The 16965-nt window shown below is 42.2% G+C and overlaps 1 protein-coding gene across 2 annotated transcripts in view; it reads left to right on the top strand.

Moving 5' to 3' along the window:
* LOC127618953 (DNA (cytosine-5)-methyltransferase 3B-like) overlaps positions 1-16965 on the top strand; it is a 98763-nt gene that overhangs the window by 17785 nt on the left and 64013 nt on the right. The gene's annotated exons all lie outside the window — the stretch shown is intronic.

The raw sequence follows: 16965 nt of genomic DNA on the forward strand, positions 1-16965 counted from the left end.
TACGCTATGGGAACACCATGTAAAACGCCGTGCGTGCTGACTTCGCTCTATAAAGCCAGAGGCAGATGCCTGAGCCTTAAAGCAAAGTGATTATTCCACGAGCCGGCCAACGGCGAGCTACATAATGGGATATTATAGAGCGCCCTTCCAAGGTGGTCCATGGTGGGGCGCTCATAGTACAAACACAAGCACATATCTTATGTACTGAGTTTTCTATGTGCTGATATGCATAAAAAATCCTTTAAGTCAGTCAGAGACGGACCTTGTAAGGGAGGAGATAATGCTCAGCATATACATACTCCAGTCCATTCTACAGTCAGGCTGATAGAATGTTGGAATGCATTTTTCAATGTACTGATATGCATAAAAAATCCTCTAAGTCGGTCAGAGACGGACCTTATAAGGGAGGAGATAATGCTCAGCATATACATACTCCAGTCCATTCTACAGTCAGGCTGATAGAATGTTGGAATGCATTTTTCTATGTACTGATATGCATAAAAAATCCTCTAAGTCGGTCAGGGACGGACCTTATAAGGGAGGAGATAATGCTCAGCATATACATACTCCAGTCCATTCTACAGTCAGGCTGATAGAATGTTGGAATGCAATGAGGGGACCTGTAGGTTATAAAACCTGCTAAATGTCGAAGGCGAGGCCCAGCCTGCCGCCGCACAAATATCTTAAATGGGTATCCCACTCGACCAAGCCCACGAGGAGGCCATGCTCCTCGTAGAGTGAGTGCGTCCAGGACCGTGGCCAGGTCCCAGATCGGCACCGAGGGGGGGCGAGGAGGGTTCATCCTCCTAGCGCCTCTTAGGAAACGAATGATTAGATCGTTTTTCCCTAATGAATGTCCTTTATCAGGATTGTGCGACGCCGCTATGGCAGCCACATAGACTTTGAGCGTGGAGGGTGTGTGACCCGCCTCCAGCAGCTCTTGCAAAAAGGCGAGTACACTTGGTATCTCACACAATTTGGGGTTCAAGCTCTTGGTATCACACCAGTCACTGAACACTTTCCACTTTTGGGCATATAAGCGCCTCGTAGAGGGTGCTCGCGCCTCAGTGATGGTTCTCAAAACTCCACTGGGGAGGTTCTCGGGAACCCGTTGAGGGGCCATGCATGGAGGGCCCTCCATAGAGTGCAGGGAGCTCAACCTAAGTCCACCCTGGCGATTTATATGCGAAACTACCGTCATGTTGTCCGTTCGGACCAGGACGTGTTCGTTTTTCAGGTACGGAAGCAGGGCTCTGAGAGCCAAGGCGACCGCCTTCATTTCCAGACAGTTTATATGTAGGCGCTTTTCCGGGTTTGACCAAAAGCCGGAGACAGGCCTGCCCTCGTAAAGGGCCCCCCATCCTATTTTGGAGGCATCTGTCGTGATCATTTTTCTCCGCGTGTTCACGCCCAGACTCACGCCGGTTTGATACCAGTTGATGGCTTTCCAGGGCGTCAGGGCTTTTATACAGCCGTGATTCGCTCTGATCAAAAAGTGGCCCGAGCGCCATGCGTGAGTGGGGACACGGCTCTTGAGCCAGCGCTGGAGAGGACGCATGTGCAACAATCCTAGTTGGAGTACAGCTGATGCCGAGGCCTGAGACCGAGCATTCTTTGAAATCGTTTGACGGGGGCGCGTGCGCCCTTTCTGAATGATGTTGCAAGGCGTCGAATAGAGAGCGCGCGCTCTGATGAGAGGCGCGCTGTCATCTGCACTGAGTCTAGCACTATTCCCAGAAGAGATATTCTGGCTGGGGGATAGCACGCTCTTTGCAAAATTGATTCTCAGACCCAGGCATTCTAGATGGCTGATAATCCAAGATCTGTGCGTCGTTAACTGACCCTCTGATTGTGCTATGATTAGCCAATCGTCGAGGTAATTCAGTATTCGCACTCCCCGCTGTCTCAGGGGGGAAAGTGCCGCGTCCATACATTTCGTGAATGTACGGGGGGCCAATGATAGGCCGAATGGTAGTACTGTGTACTGGTATGACTGTCCCTCGAAAGCGAATTTCAGAAAAGGCCTGTGATGAGGCGCTATTGGAATGTGAAAGTAAGCGTCTTTCAAATCCACTGATAGAAACCAACCCCCGGGGCGAACTTGCGCGAGGATATGTTTGGTTGTTAACATTCTGAACGAGCAAATCATAAAAGCTTTGTTCAGATGTCTGAGATCTAGGATGGGGCGGAGGCCACCGTCCTTTTCCGGGACGAGAAAATAGCAGCTGTAAAAACCCGCCTCGCTCATAGAGGGAGGAACAGTTTCTATAGCGCCCTTCTCTATCAGTTCGAGCACCTCGGTGCGTAAAACATGTGACACATCTTTCCTCACTTTCGTCTCGACCACCGCTGAAAAGCAGGGTGGTCTGCGAGCGAATTGAAGTGAGTAACCGTGTTTTATTATGTTCAAAACCCATTTTGGCATGTCGGGGATTTTTTCCCAGGCTTTTGCTCACACAGATATGGGCTGAATGTTGGCTGGGGGCGTGTCGCAGTGACGTATGGGCCCCACCGGCAAACTGCCTTGTGCTAACACTGAGTTTACAGCTCCCAGAGGTGCAGGTGCGCGCTGAGCAGCCGTGTTGAGTGCCGAGTGCAGGGGTGCGTGTGAGCTTACAGGCACGCACGCTATCTCCGTAATGCTCGCATCGTGAGCTGGAGAAATGTTTGAAACTGTATAGACAGTGTTTACAGGTGGGGGTGCATACATTGTAATAGGCACACGCGCCACTTTCATAAAGCTTCCCGCTCTTAGCAGGGAGTTTCTTGGCTCGCGCGTCGCATCTGTGATGCTTGCGGCATGAGACAGAGAACTGTTTGAAACTGTATGTGCAGCGCTTATGGGTGGGGGTGCATCTATTGTAGCAGGCACGCGCGCCACTTTCATAAAGCCTCCCGCTCGCGGCGGAGTGTTTTTGGCCATGCATACAGTGTTTGTAACTGTGGGAATGCACACTTTAGTGTGGACACGTGACCCCTTAGTAACACAGGCAGAAAATGTGCTAACACTGAGCTTACAGCTCTCAGAGGCGCGGGCACGCTGAGCAGCTGTGTTGAGTGCCGAGTGCAGGGGTGCGTGTGAGATTACAGGCACGCGCGCTATCTCCGTAATACTCGCAGCCGGAGAAATGTTTGAAACTGTATAGACAGTGTTTACAGGTGGGGGTGCATACATTGTAATAGGCATGCGCGCCACTTTCATAAAGCTTCCCGCTCTTAGCGGGGAGTTTCTTGGCTCGCACGTCACATCTGTGATGCTCGCGACATGAGCCAGAGAATTGTTTGAAACTGTATGGGCAGCGCTTATGGGTGGGGGTGCATATACTGTAGTAGGCACGCGCGCCACTTACATAAAGCCTCCCGCTCGCGGCGGGGTGTTTTTGGTCATGCATACAGTGTTTGTAACTGTGGGAGTGCGCACTTTAGTGTGGACACGTGACCCCTTAGTGACACAGGCAGAAAATGTGCTAACACTGAGCTTACAGCTCTCAGAGGCACGGGCGCGCGCTGGGCAGCTTTGTTGAGTGCAGGGGTGCGTGTGAGATATCAGGCACGCGCGCTATCTCCGTAATGCTCGCAGCAAGAGCCGGAGAAATGTTTGAAACGACAGTGTTTACGGGTGGGGGTGCATACATTGTAATAGGCACGCGCGCCACTTCCATAAAGCTTCCCGCTCTTAGCGGGGAGTTTCTTGGCTCGCGCGTCGCATCTGTGATACTCGCGGCGTGAGCCAGAGATCTGTTTGAAACTGTATGGGCAGCGCTTACGGGTGGGGGTGCATACATTGTAATAGGCATGCGCACCACTTTCATAAAGCCTCCCGCTAGCGGCGGGGTTTTTGGCCATGCATACAGTGTTTGTGTGTAGGGGTGCGTGCAGGACAGCAGGCACGCGCGCTACATTTATAGTATTTCCCGCTTTTACTGGGGAAGTGTTTATAACTGTGGGAACAGTGCTTGTGTGTAGTGGTGCATACATGACAATAGGCACACGGTCTACATTTATGGGGTGTCCAGCTCGAGCTGGGAAAGTATTCGGCACTGTTTGGACAGTATTGATATGTGGGAGTGCGCACTTTAGTGTGGACACGTGACCCCTTAGTGACACAGGCAGAAAATGACTCTTGTGATTTCTGTGTGTTGCCGTTAAAACGGCATTTGATTGCAGGTGAGCGAGTTCTGTGACTGGCCCATTGACTGCTGTACAGACATTTCCAGCCGCCTGTAAGGGGACTGGGTAATGTTTTACACGTTTTGCTCGCTGCAGTGAAGCGTTCAGCGAACTCTCTTACCGTGCTGGTGCCCGTGCTCGTGTCCGCTAATGTCGACGGCGCGGGGTCGAAGGCCGAGCCAGGCCAGTCGTCGGATGCAGCGCCAATTGGAAAGGCTGTCATCCTTTTCACCGTCGTCCCTTGGTGCGCCGAACGAGATGAGACCCACTGCTCTGTTGGAGGTGTGCTGGTCCGTCTGCGTGAATTGGACTGGCGGCGGGGAGTTCTCGGGTGGTGGTGAGGCACGCGGGGACTGGCCCGGCGTGACGTCACTGAAGTCCGCGTGTTCTGGCGGCCTCCGTGAGCGGCGCTTTTTTGTTGCGCGGCTCGAACAGAGGGGACGGCAGCACGGTGGTAGCAGGCTCGCTCGCGGCGAAGGCGGCGAAGCGAGTGCGCGGCTCGTTGAGGCCCAGGGAGTCACATTCGGGGCATCCGCCTCGAGTGAAAGCAGCTTCTGCGTGGTCAGGTCCCAGGCAGCGAGTGCAGATAATGTGATGGTCCCTGTCAGGAAGAAGGCCTCTGCACGAGGCGCAGGTCGAAGGCATTTGGAACAACGCCTCGAATTTGCTCTTTTACTAAATACAAAAAGTGTCGCAAAGGCGAACACTTGCAAAGTAGCTTAGTAAAAAGGATATAGTGATGCGCGCCGGATGGCGTAGCAGAAGGCTTCGAAGGCGGCTGAAGGCGCCGGCGTCCTCTTAGCAGTCCTGCTGTAGGCTTGTCAACGGCAGGCGAAAGACTCCAACAATCCGGAGGATCCAGCGAAGAGGAGGTCTTCACTGAAGGAGATTAAATCTAAAGGAACTCGTATGACGGGGTGCCCATTATATAGCCTGGCTATGCTAATTTCGGCGGGCTCTGAGCACGCGAACGCGAGGCGCACGCCCATTGGTCGCACGTTCAAAGTCGCCCCGTCATTGGTTCGAGCAGTTGCCGCAGCACAGCCAATGACCGAGCTGCCTCGCTCATTACTGTCTGCTGTGCAGCTGCAATGCATTTTACATAAAGACTTCAATATTTCTCGAGAAACTGAGTTTTCCCATAGCGTAAGCTACTTACGCAATAGGAGAGACCTCTCGATAGGGAACTCACAGTTGATCTTTTCACAGAATGGAATCAGGCAACAAAAAAAACAATCTACACGAAACACAATTCACAGTCAACATCTCTCAAAATTCAAATATGCTTTTCATTCAATAAACTCACGAGTAAATGAAATCGCAAAAGCATCACTCACATGTCCGTACACGTGTTAGCTTAATGTTATTAATTATAACATTGTACACGCGAGCATACTCATTACGCACAAATAAATCTCATAAATAAATAACTCACTTTCATGTATAAATACTTTTTTTTTCCTTACATATATACAGGGAACATAAAAAAATAAATGTATCAAGAATTAAATCTGTCAGTTTCCCAGATCTCCGTTTGTATAAAGGGAATTCAAATACAAAAAAACTTTTAACTTTCAGTTAACATCATCTTTTAACTCTGACTGTTTTTTTTTCAATATAACATATGTACAACTTTCTGATCGTTAATAAGTTAAAGCACATCGACTAAACATTTCTCTTAAAACAGAAACTCACCAGAGTTCGCAGAAGTTTCTCAATACAATCAAAGGAATTTCCTTTTTGAACCCATGAACATACTTCATAAATCTTATGAAAAGTTTAAACTATATCACGCATTTTAGTACTTCAAAAGCAGCGCTTGATCGCCTCATGCGTATCAGCTATATACAGTCTTCTTCTCTTAATATTTTCTTCTCATTCAACCAGTTTATATAGCGGCCCCTACAGGGAAACTACGGTACTGCATATAATTAACAAAAATGCAGAACAGTGTTAAACTCTGGGGGGGTTACACCTGCAAAGGGTGGTGCGAACTGCCAGAAACATCATCGGAGGTGAGCTTCCCTCCCTCCAGGACATATACACCAGGCGGTGTGTGAAAAAAAGCTCGGAGGATCATCAGAGACTCCAGCCACCCGAGTCATGGTCTGTTCTCACTGCTACCATCAGGCAGGCGGTATCGCAGCATCAGGACCCGCACCAGCCGACTACATGACAGCTTCTTCCCCCAAGCAGTCAGACTGTTGAACACTTGATCTATCAGGATCAATAATTAGCACTGCACTTTATTAATCTATAATCTCACACTGGACTGTCAACATATTCTCCTCAATACAACTACTTATATATATTTCATATACTCTTACTTATTGTATATTGTGTATTCTATATTGTGTGTATTGTTTACTGTACATTGTATATAATTATTGTGTTATGTAAGTATGTGTACATTTGATATGTAAATTGTGTTGTGTAAGTATGTTGTTTACTGTAATTGGTATATGTCTCGTCACTGTCATGACTGCTATGTTGCTCGGAACTGCACACAAGAATTTCACCTACTGTTGCACTTGTGTACATGGTAGTGTGACAATAAAGTGATTTGATTTGATTTGAATCCATATATATTTGAAAGCAGCATTTTGTTTTTCAAAAACTCTCTGTCCACATTGCCGTGTTCAAGCATTACATTTACATTTATACAAAGCGACTTATTACATGGACAATCCCCCCAGAGCAACCTGGAGTTAAGTGCCTTGCTCAAGGACACAATGGTGGTGGCTGTGGGGATCGAACCAGCGACATTCTGATTAACAGTTTTGTGCTTTAGCCCACTATGCCACCACTCAAGCATTTTCTAAAAGTTGCACATATACACTGAAATATATGAAAACTCTAAAAATCCACTTTCTGCGAATTCATAAAATCGCCATTCCATGTATGATCTGAAAAGCCACTGTCCTCTTGTTCCATCGCCAGACAGCAATTATGAGTAAATTGGGTCACCTTTGAAGGAATGCAATGTGAAGGTTATATAAAGAAACATTTATCTTTAACAACTCCATCAAAGTGGATAGCAGGCACAATAATGATACTACAACATTGGTTGCCATCTTGATTGTTTTTGGATTTTTTATTTGTTTATTTGTTTTTTACTTTGTCCTTATTCGTTTTTAAACAGAGCAAGACATTAACATAACAACAAATAGAAAAAAAGAAAACATCCTGACAGTGTCACATCCCTTCATGTCACTTTCATGGACTTTTATATTGTAGTTTGTCCCCACACTTCAATTCCCAGCAGGCACCTGTCATCATCACACCTCATCATCACATCCACCTGTTTCCTATCAGTGTTCCCAGCTGTTCCTTGTGTTGTCATTTCCCATGTCTGTATAGATTCCCTCGTGTGGTCCGTCCCAGACCCTGCGTTGCAAGTAGGGCTGCACGATTTGGGGAAAATGTCATATTGTGATTATTGAGGCTAATATTGCGATATGCAATTGCGATATAATAAACAAATGGTATGATGAGTCAACTTGTTTGGTTATCAAGGAAAATGCACAAATAGATTACTGATAATGCTGAAATGTGTATTTCTCAACTCAAACATACAAACAAGCAACAACAACAACTATAAATGCAGTGTTTTCAAATTAAAATATTTTGACAAAATTAAATAATAACATCTTTGCATTACTGCAAACTTGTTATTTTCTCAATATTACACCTAAATAAAATGGAAAAATAAATAAGAACATAAAAATTTTCATGAAAATAAGATTGTCCAAACAAACAGGGACATTTAATCAGGATGTAACATGTACTTTCTATAAACTCTTTTGAAAAGGAAACTAGATTTAAAAGTGTGGTTCACTCAAACCACTAAAACTGTTGCTGTTGTGTTTTTTTTTTTTAAATGGCCAACTGGTATTTCCAAATCCTCTATCTAAAAAGTTCTACTTATCGCTGGTACCTCTTGTCCAGTGTGTGGATCATTTTCTGAAATCCCACTTTGCTAACGGTGCATCTTGTCTCTTTATATCTCTGTGAAAACTTGTCATATGGCGTAACACTCGCAAACACATCTGTAATTGTGCTTTGTTTTGTATGGCTTACTGGGCTTTTTAATGTAGTTTTATTCAATGAAAACGGTTGACATTTTAGTCATATTTTAGTAACATTTAGTCATATCGACATTTTAGCCATAAGAGTATTATTGATAAGCATTTGTCAATCTTGTCTATCCAAAACCAATATATATACCTGTATATATACAAACACACACACACATTTTATTGTTGTTGTCATTTTAGTGTTATTTTTCACATAAGATTGAAGTTATCGTTGCAAGCTGCAGACAGCAGGGGAGAGACTAGCGTCTCCGTGTTAAAGTGCGCATAACCCGGCAGAACTTTATATCTCTCCCGGTCTCGACTCCCGCTCAGATTGTGTCTCTTCAGCGACTGGTTGAAGCGGCTCTGACCGCACCGAGAATGACAGTTTTGGAGTTTGCGTTTATTTACATGGCACACTCCCGTATTATATGAACTTTAATTAAGGATGAAATAAAGATGTATCGGCAAGCTATGATCTGTGTTATTTTTTCTGGCCACCAGTTCAGTGACGGTCTGCTCGGCGTCCATCTTCACCTGATTTCCACGCTGCACACCGGAAACTCGCATGACATGACCACACGTGCCACTCCCTAAACTGAGACTGACTGGTCATCTTTTTATTAGCGGTGTAGAAAATGGGCAAACAGCTCTCAGAGAGAATGGGCTGTCACGTGCGCTCATGCACTTATTTATTTAATATAATCACAGCCTTTTGCCATCATATAATCATACAGGCTGATATCGCGATTGCGATATGATTAATCGTACAGCACTAGTATATGCAAACGGTGTCTTATTTTCATAACATGCTAGATGATCGTTAAGCTCTCTCCTATTTTAAAAAACAAAGGTTGTTATCTCAGTATAGAAGATCTCTGGAGTGCATTTAAATTGATAAAAAAATGTCTGATAGTGGATGCCACTTGTAAGTAATTTAGCAGAATGGGGTAAATTTAAGGGTACATGAACAATTGGATGCAGCACGTCAATTTCCTGTGTTATTAACAATTTTTATTAATTCCATATAATGAATAAAAAAAAACATAACAGAATATTTGGAATCAAATTATATACATTTACAACCCTTCCCCCCGAACATTACAATTTGTTTGTACCGCCGCTACCGGGTGTCTATAAAGTAACTTAATCCATCCAATAAAAGTATTCCCAAACCAGTTGTGGCAGGGCGGAGGGCGGGGCCGAGTTGTGATTATACACAACTGGTCCCTTATCAGGCTAATTAAGCCTCAGAGAGGGATAAAGGCTGATGGCAGATGGTGGTGCGACGAGAGAGAGATATTTAACGGACATGTCCGTCATGTGTGTGTTTGTCTTTTGGTTTAAGTTATTCATTAAAATATTATTTATATTGCCAAGCCGGTTCTCGCCTCCTCCTTTCCATTGACTTCTTTACACCTGTATATTTCCAACATCTTAAAAAGATAATGTCATTCTACCTTATGCATTTTCGGTGTCAAGTGAGATGGCTGCGACCAGAGTCTGATCATTCGCCACTGACCACATGATATTGATGAAACGCCTAATGTTATCAGCACAGCTACATTCCCGAATAAACTCCACCTGATCTATATGTATAAGAGATGTCATATCTTTACATAATCAGTTGGCCAAAATTTGTGACAATATTTTGACATCTAGCTGGAGGGAAATTGGACATTAACTCTTACACTCATTTGGATCTTTGTCCTTTTTAAGAATCAGACTGATCCAGGCTTGTGTCATGGTTGCTTTCGATTCTTTAATGATTCCGTATGAAATTCTACCAAAAGTAGAGCCAGTTCTTTAGCATAAGATCTAATAAATTCTGGGGCAAATCCATCTGGCCCTGGAGCCTTGCCTGTTGGAAAGGCCTTAATTACCTCATTAAGCTCCTCCAAAGTTATCTCAGAATCAAGATAATTATTTTGCTCAGTCATCAGTTTAGGATGTTCTGATGGTTCCATAAAATGTCTAATATCTTCATTAGTAGACGATGACGTGGAAATATAGAGATCAAGACAGAATTCTTTAAAAGCATTATTAATATCAATGGCCAAGGTAAATATTTCACCACCAACATATTTCATGGAGGGAATGGTAGAAAAAGACTCTCTGTTTTATATATCGAGCCAGATTCTTCCCTGCTTTGTTCCCCGACTCAAAGTATGACTGTCTTGCCCTGAATATTACAATTAATACTACACCTTCCGTGACAAAATAGTATTATATCTGTATTTCAATCGGGTCAATTTTCTGAGGCCATTCGGCGGTTCAGCTCTGCCTCAGCACTTTTAATATTCCCTTCCAAATTCACAAGTTGTTGTGCTTTGGATTTTTTTGGTGAATGAGGCATACTGTATGATCCTATGATACTGTAAGAACCACCTTAAGTGCTTCCCAATCCACGCCCACAGAGGATACTGAGGACCTGATGGTCTCTATATAAACATTGATTTCAGCCTTTAGTATTTGTTGGAATTGAGGATTTTGCAAAAGGGATACATTAAAGCACCAACTATATGATGTGGCAACACCTCTAAACACATCAGGGCATGATCTGAGATGTTGCTCTAGGGGGTTTGCACACTTTTGCTTCACTACGATCAAGGACTCCATCAAAAGATTAAAATCTCTTCCCAATATTTTATCATGAGGGGTGCCAGTGGCTTGCAACATCCCTTTAAGATCTATAAAAAAAGCCCTGATCATCAAGGTTATGTGCATAAATATTTGCCAAGTTATGACTTTGTCCCTGAATTTCAGGTAAAACAATAATGACTATTCCTTATTTATCTTTACTCTGTTTGAGTCCTTTGAATTGTAGATGTTTACTTATCAATGTAATGACTTCCCTGCCCCTTAATCGAGCCAGCACTATAAAAAATATGCCCATCCCAAATCTTTCCAAATTTTTCATCTTCCTGCGTGGAATGGTGCAATACTTGAAGAAACACTGTATAATATTTGCTATGCTTAAGAAGAGAAATAACCTTCAATCTTTTTATGTAGTGCCCTAACCCATTCACTTTCCACATGGAGGGAGACAATCCACTTATAATAACATTTGACATTTTGACATGTTAGAAAAAATTTATTATGTGTAAAAAACAGGATTATAAAGATCACATTCCAACATTAGTGCAACGTTTAAACCCCGAACATTCTCCAGAACCAAACAAAAAGAAAAACGTGCACATTATACGCATGATAGCTACAGCTGGCATCCATCCCTCTTAACTCAAACAGTCCATGTACGCCTACGAGAACCTCCATGACAACTTTGCCGTTGGATTGCTCAAGTCTTTTTATGAGACAGAATTACACAGCAAGAGATAATCTATAAAACAACTCCAGCCAATAGGCAAAATAAACACAAAGAGCGTGTAGCTTCATCCATAAAACTGTCCCTTGTATTATTCTACAAAATAAACTCCAGCCGCTAGGCAAAACAAGCACAAAAAGAGTACACAGATTCTTCAGACAGTCATCGATCACGTTTCTCTCGTCGAATTCGCAAAGTCTGGGAACAAAAAAATGCTGTGGTTCTTCCAAGAAAGCCTTCCTTTACTCCTCACCTCACGTAACACAAGATCTTTTTTTTTTTTATATATATATATATATATATTTTATTTTCCATTTTTTACATAGTGTACAAATTTTAAAATAAAGGGAAAACTAAGCACTACAACCATAACAAAACAAAAAACAAAAAACAAAACAAGGGGGGTTGGACTAACATAAACAAAACCTAATCGTAGATTAATTACAGTGAGAACAATAATTATACACTAATCAGACTTGAGGAAGTCCATGAAGGGCTGCCATCCAGTTTGAAATTGGCGATGAGATTTGGATTCCAAGGAACGTATCCTTTCTAGTTGTATGACATGAAACAGTTCACATAACCAAGCTTTGAACTGTGGAGAGTCTGAAGATTTCCAGTTTAAAAGTATTGTTTTCTTCACGAGAGTCTTGCCCATCAATAGAGGTCGTTGCTGAGATCTTGGGAGAGCATTCAATGCCTCAGAGGATACGAGAATTGCAAGACCATGGTCTGGCTTAACCTCTTTTTGAAAAACTTTTGAAAAAAAATCAAATATAGCAGTCCAAAAATTAAACAGTTTATGACAAAACCAGAACATGTGTGACAAAGACCCTTCCTCAGTTTTACATCTGTCACAAATTGGAGAAATAGAATTGTATATTTTACTCAATTTCGTTTTAGAATAATGCAATCTATGTATCACTTTGAACTGAATCAACCTGTGTCTCACATTTATTGAGCAATCCTGGATGTTACTGAGACTGTTATTCCAGGTTTCATCGGACACTTCTTCATCAAATTCCCTAGCCCAGGCTTCTTTTATATGATTAGTGTTCACAGGCAGTTGGAAAGAATTAACCCATCGTGAGACCAGATGTCTAGAGCTTGGATTTAACAAAAAGGTTTTCTCAAATGCATTAACCTCTGGTTTGTCAATAAATTGTGGAATAACCGTTTGAACATAATGTCTCACTTGCAAGTACCGAAAAAAGTCAGACCTTGGGAGATTAAATACAGATTGCAATTGGTTAAAAGATGCAAATTTACCATCTATATAAAGATCCCCAATAGAAATCAGACCTTTACTTTTCCATTCAATAAAACCTCGGTCTAGCTGAGAGGGTTTAAACGTGTGATTGTTAGCGATGGGTGTGAGGACGGAGACGTCAGGTGATTTAAGATGTTTCCTTATCTGATTTAATATTCGTAATGAATTTTTAACTATTAAATTACTACCAATTAGTTTTGTTGAGGGAGAGGCTTTTGAGAAAAGTAAAACAGGGAGAAAAGTTTTTGAAAGAGAAAATGTCTCTATCTTAAGCCATAGAGGGTCAGCCATAGAAAAAGTTTCACTAATATCCCTCTGCCAATAAGATAAAGCCCTGGCGTTCGCTGCCCAATAATAATATTTAAACACTGGGAGCCCTAGGCCTCCCATCTGAGTGGGTTTCTGTAAGTGCGCTTTTGCTATTCGGGGAGTCTTGTAAGCCCAAATAAACGGTATGATAACCGAATCCAAAAGCTTGAAAAAAGATACAGGTATACAAGTAGGCACATTTTGAAAGAGGTACGTAACACAAGATCTTAATCGGATGATCTCAGAAATTTGGCCAGTATTGATCGGGGCCTGTCTCCTTCAGCTGAACGCCGAGCCGGAACCCTCTATTTCCAGCTTATGGCCTGCTTTGTCAAGCAGACTCGGAAAGAGCCCATCCAGGAATTCCACCATATTCTGTCCCTCCACTCCCTCAGGGACTCCCACGATACAGACGTTATTCTGCCGGCTACGGTTTTTCATGTCCTCCAACTTCTCCCACACACGCTCCAAATCCACCTTTGTCACTAGCAGATTAGCAGATAATTCCCTCTCTGATGACTCCAGATAATCAATCCATTTCTCGACATCCCCCAATCTTGTGACCACATCAGTAAATTTTGCCTCCATGGCATTGATCGATCGACGTATCACGGCAAGATCCAAGTTCACACCTCTGAGCCTAGCATGGCGTCACGTGACTCCCCATCAGTTTCCTGTGTGATCATGTTGGAAATAAATGGGGACTGAGAAAACACATTTTTAACAGGAAGTTGAAAAGGTTTGGAACAACATGAGGGAGAGTCAATAATACAATTATTTTATTGTTTGATATTTCTTTAACTCTATTGACAGCATATGTGACACACTTTTTATTTCTACAATAAATCATTTTGACAAACAAATACAGTGTTGACAAAACCTTACAATGTCTATATGGCATTGTTGTCATTTAGACTTCCATTGTAAGAATGGAACTGTCAGTGCGATTTGTTGGTTTCAAACTGAAGGACAGACTTATATTCTGTGGGAACTGACCATCTGCCACAGATGCTGTCAATAGAGCTTAGCTTTTATTTAATCTGGAACATTTCTTAACTGAGTTCAGTGCATTCCATTTGTACATGTACTCTAAATAGGAGTCTAGAATTTTCTAGAAAAAATATGTGTTAACAGTTTTAAATTTTTCTTCTTCAGCTAATTACTGTGTATGTTTTTTTGTGGGTATTTGTACTCCATGGTTTCTCTTTTTGAGTTTCACTCATGAATTGTAAACGTGTAATGACTTAACTGGTTCAAGTTGTGTTACAGGTTTAAGGACATAAGATGTGCTTCCACTGTTTTGCTCAAGTTGTGTCTTGTCTGAAATTATGTATGTCTACTTTAACATAACTGTTATCTGATCAGCTGCTCTGCTATGGCTTTGTGTGTGCGTTCACTTTTCACTCAGTGCTTTTCCTCTCTCTCTCTCTCTCTCTCTCGCCCTCTTTCTCTCAGTCTCTCTCTCTTTCTTATGGTATAAAAAGGATCTGAGTCACCTGTTTTTTTCAGTCTTACAAAAGCTTGGAGCTCGGTGCTGGGGGCCCCTTTAGGCATGAGGGTGTCATTAGGGGGCAGAAGAAAGATAAGCTGAATAAATGAAGGAGTCCATAAACCCTTTCACCTCGCCAGCTTCTGCCCACCACCTCACACTAAGACACACGATTGGAAGACCTTTGCTAGAGCATTTTCATTTAGTTTTATATCAGTTTAACATAATTTTATCCACATTTGTTGGAGTTCTTTTAATTGTATCCCAATCTTTGTGGTTTGTGATGTAGTGTCTCAATTGTAGATATCTAAAGATGTCATTACACCTCAATGTAAACCAATTACAAAGTTGAGAGAAAGACTGTATAACCTCACCATTGAAGAACTAATTAATAATCTTCTGTCCCTCTCTGCACATATTTTGAAGGCATTATCCCACATAAATGGTAGGAAATCTTGACCATTATGGATAATGTGCGCAATATTATCGCTACTCCTCTCAACTTCTTTTTGCATAGTAGACCAAATTTTAGAGTGTGCTTTTCCCATATGTTTGTATCTTCAGACATTCCAGGAAGATAATTTAGCTCTATACCAACCCATCCTGTCTCCTTATCATTACCTGTCTCTGCTGACATAGTCCTAAACTGAGCAGTCTAATAATGGTACTTCAGGTTAGGATGACCCTAACCACCCTTCCTGTCTGGCATGAGTACTTTTAGTCATATTATTTTGTCATTTATTCTGCTAAATACATTTTTAAATCAATTTATCAAATGTATTAAGTGCAGAAACTGGGAACCACACTGGAAGAAACTGGAAGAGGAATAGAAGTCTAGGTACTACATTAATTCTCACCATTTCGCCTTACCGAACATGGAGAGATGCATTATCTCTCATCTCACCAGGTCCCTTTTACAATATAAATGGAGACTTTCAATCCCTAACATTCTGCCATAAATCTTTATTTTTTTTTTTGTGTTCCACAGAAGAAAGCTGGAAATGGATTTGCAATGTGAGTTAATGGTGACTGAATTTAAATTGTGGGGTGAACAAACCCTTTAAAATTCATGTGTCTGTGCTTAGGTGATTTGACCAGTTTGGTCAAACATAGAAGCTTGCGTACTACCAGAGCACTGTACAGTATGTACTGCGTTTGACGATGAACATATTTCTCAGCCTTTGATAAATTACATTCTTTAGGTATGCAGGTGAATTGGATGAATTCATTCTTGGACATAATTCATCTGGGAATGTGGGCATTGTCTCACAACCCAAATCTATGATGTAGTAACAACAAATGTACTCTGGTTTTGTTAGTAAAGTTTAACCACAATAAAGAACTTTCTTGCTATATATAGCACTTACAGTTCACTGCTGTTTTTTTTTTTGTTTGTTTTTTTGTTTCAACTCTGGTGAGATTATGGGATAGTAAAGTGTCCAGTAAATGCACACTTGAGAATCTACTGTTTTATAAGTACCAAGGATTCTGACATACTACTCAATTGACAGTCTGCTTTAGGCATACTAAAAAAGTAGGGAAGTATGCATATTCAGATGTAGGGAGAGAGTCTCTTGGTTTGATTTACTGTATTTGCATGCACAAATAAACATTTTATTCAAAACTTGTTCAGTCTAACTTCTGGCAGTAAATTCTTACACGTTCAGCATGGTTGGCGAGCATATGTGTTGGCAAGACCTCTGATCTGCTGCTGCACAGCTGTGGTATGAAAGAAGTCTGGCATTCCAGTGGACGGTTCCAGAAATGCGACAGCAGTCTATATTGTTCCCACAACATAAACCCACAGTCCTTTATCTGTGTGCCTTACTTAGAGTTTTTCAGTGCTTTTGCTTATATAAAATCTGTCTGTCTGTCTCTCCCTCCATCTGTCTATCCATCTATCTAGCTATGAATTCAGATACGCAATGTGTTGGAGAGGGTTTTAGCATGTTGCGCTTTAGCATGCAGGAACTTTCTCTATGAAGTTGCATGAACAAATGCATCCGCTTTTCTGTAAAGCACCCCATTAGAAACAGATCTGTTTGGAGTGTGGTTGATATGCTGATAAATCAGCCTAATCATACAGGTTTTTCATAAGATCGACTAGTTGTGATTTTGGGTTCATATTGAGCACTGTGTTACATTGACAGTGATGTAGTGGAAGTGTTTGGGCCTGCCCTCCAGTTGTATCTCTTTTTATAAATGAGAAAGTTACATGTTTGTACTGTTACACACTCAATGACATGCAGACAAACACAGGGATTTAGCTCTGTTTTAGATGTTTGATGTTGCAGTGCAATCAATCTTTTTTGAAGATTGTGGGTTA

The sequence above is a fragment of the Xyrauchen texanus genome, chromosome 25 (assembly GCF_025860055.1).
Source record: "Xyrauchen texanus isolate HMW12.3.18 chromosome 25, RBS_HiC_50CHRs, whole genome shotgun sequence".
NCBI classification, from domain to species: domain Eukaryota; kingdom Metazoa; phylum Chordata; class Actinopteri; order Cypriniformes; family Catostomidae; genus Xyrauchen; species Xyrauchen texanus.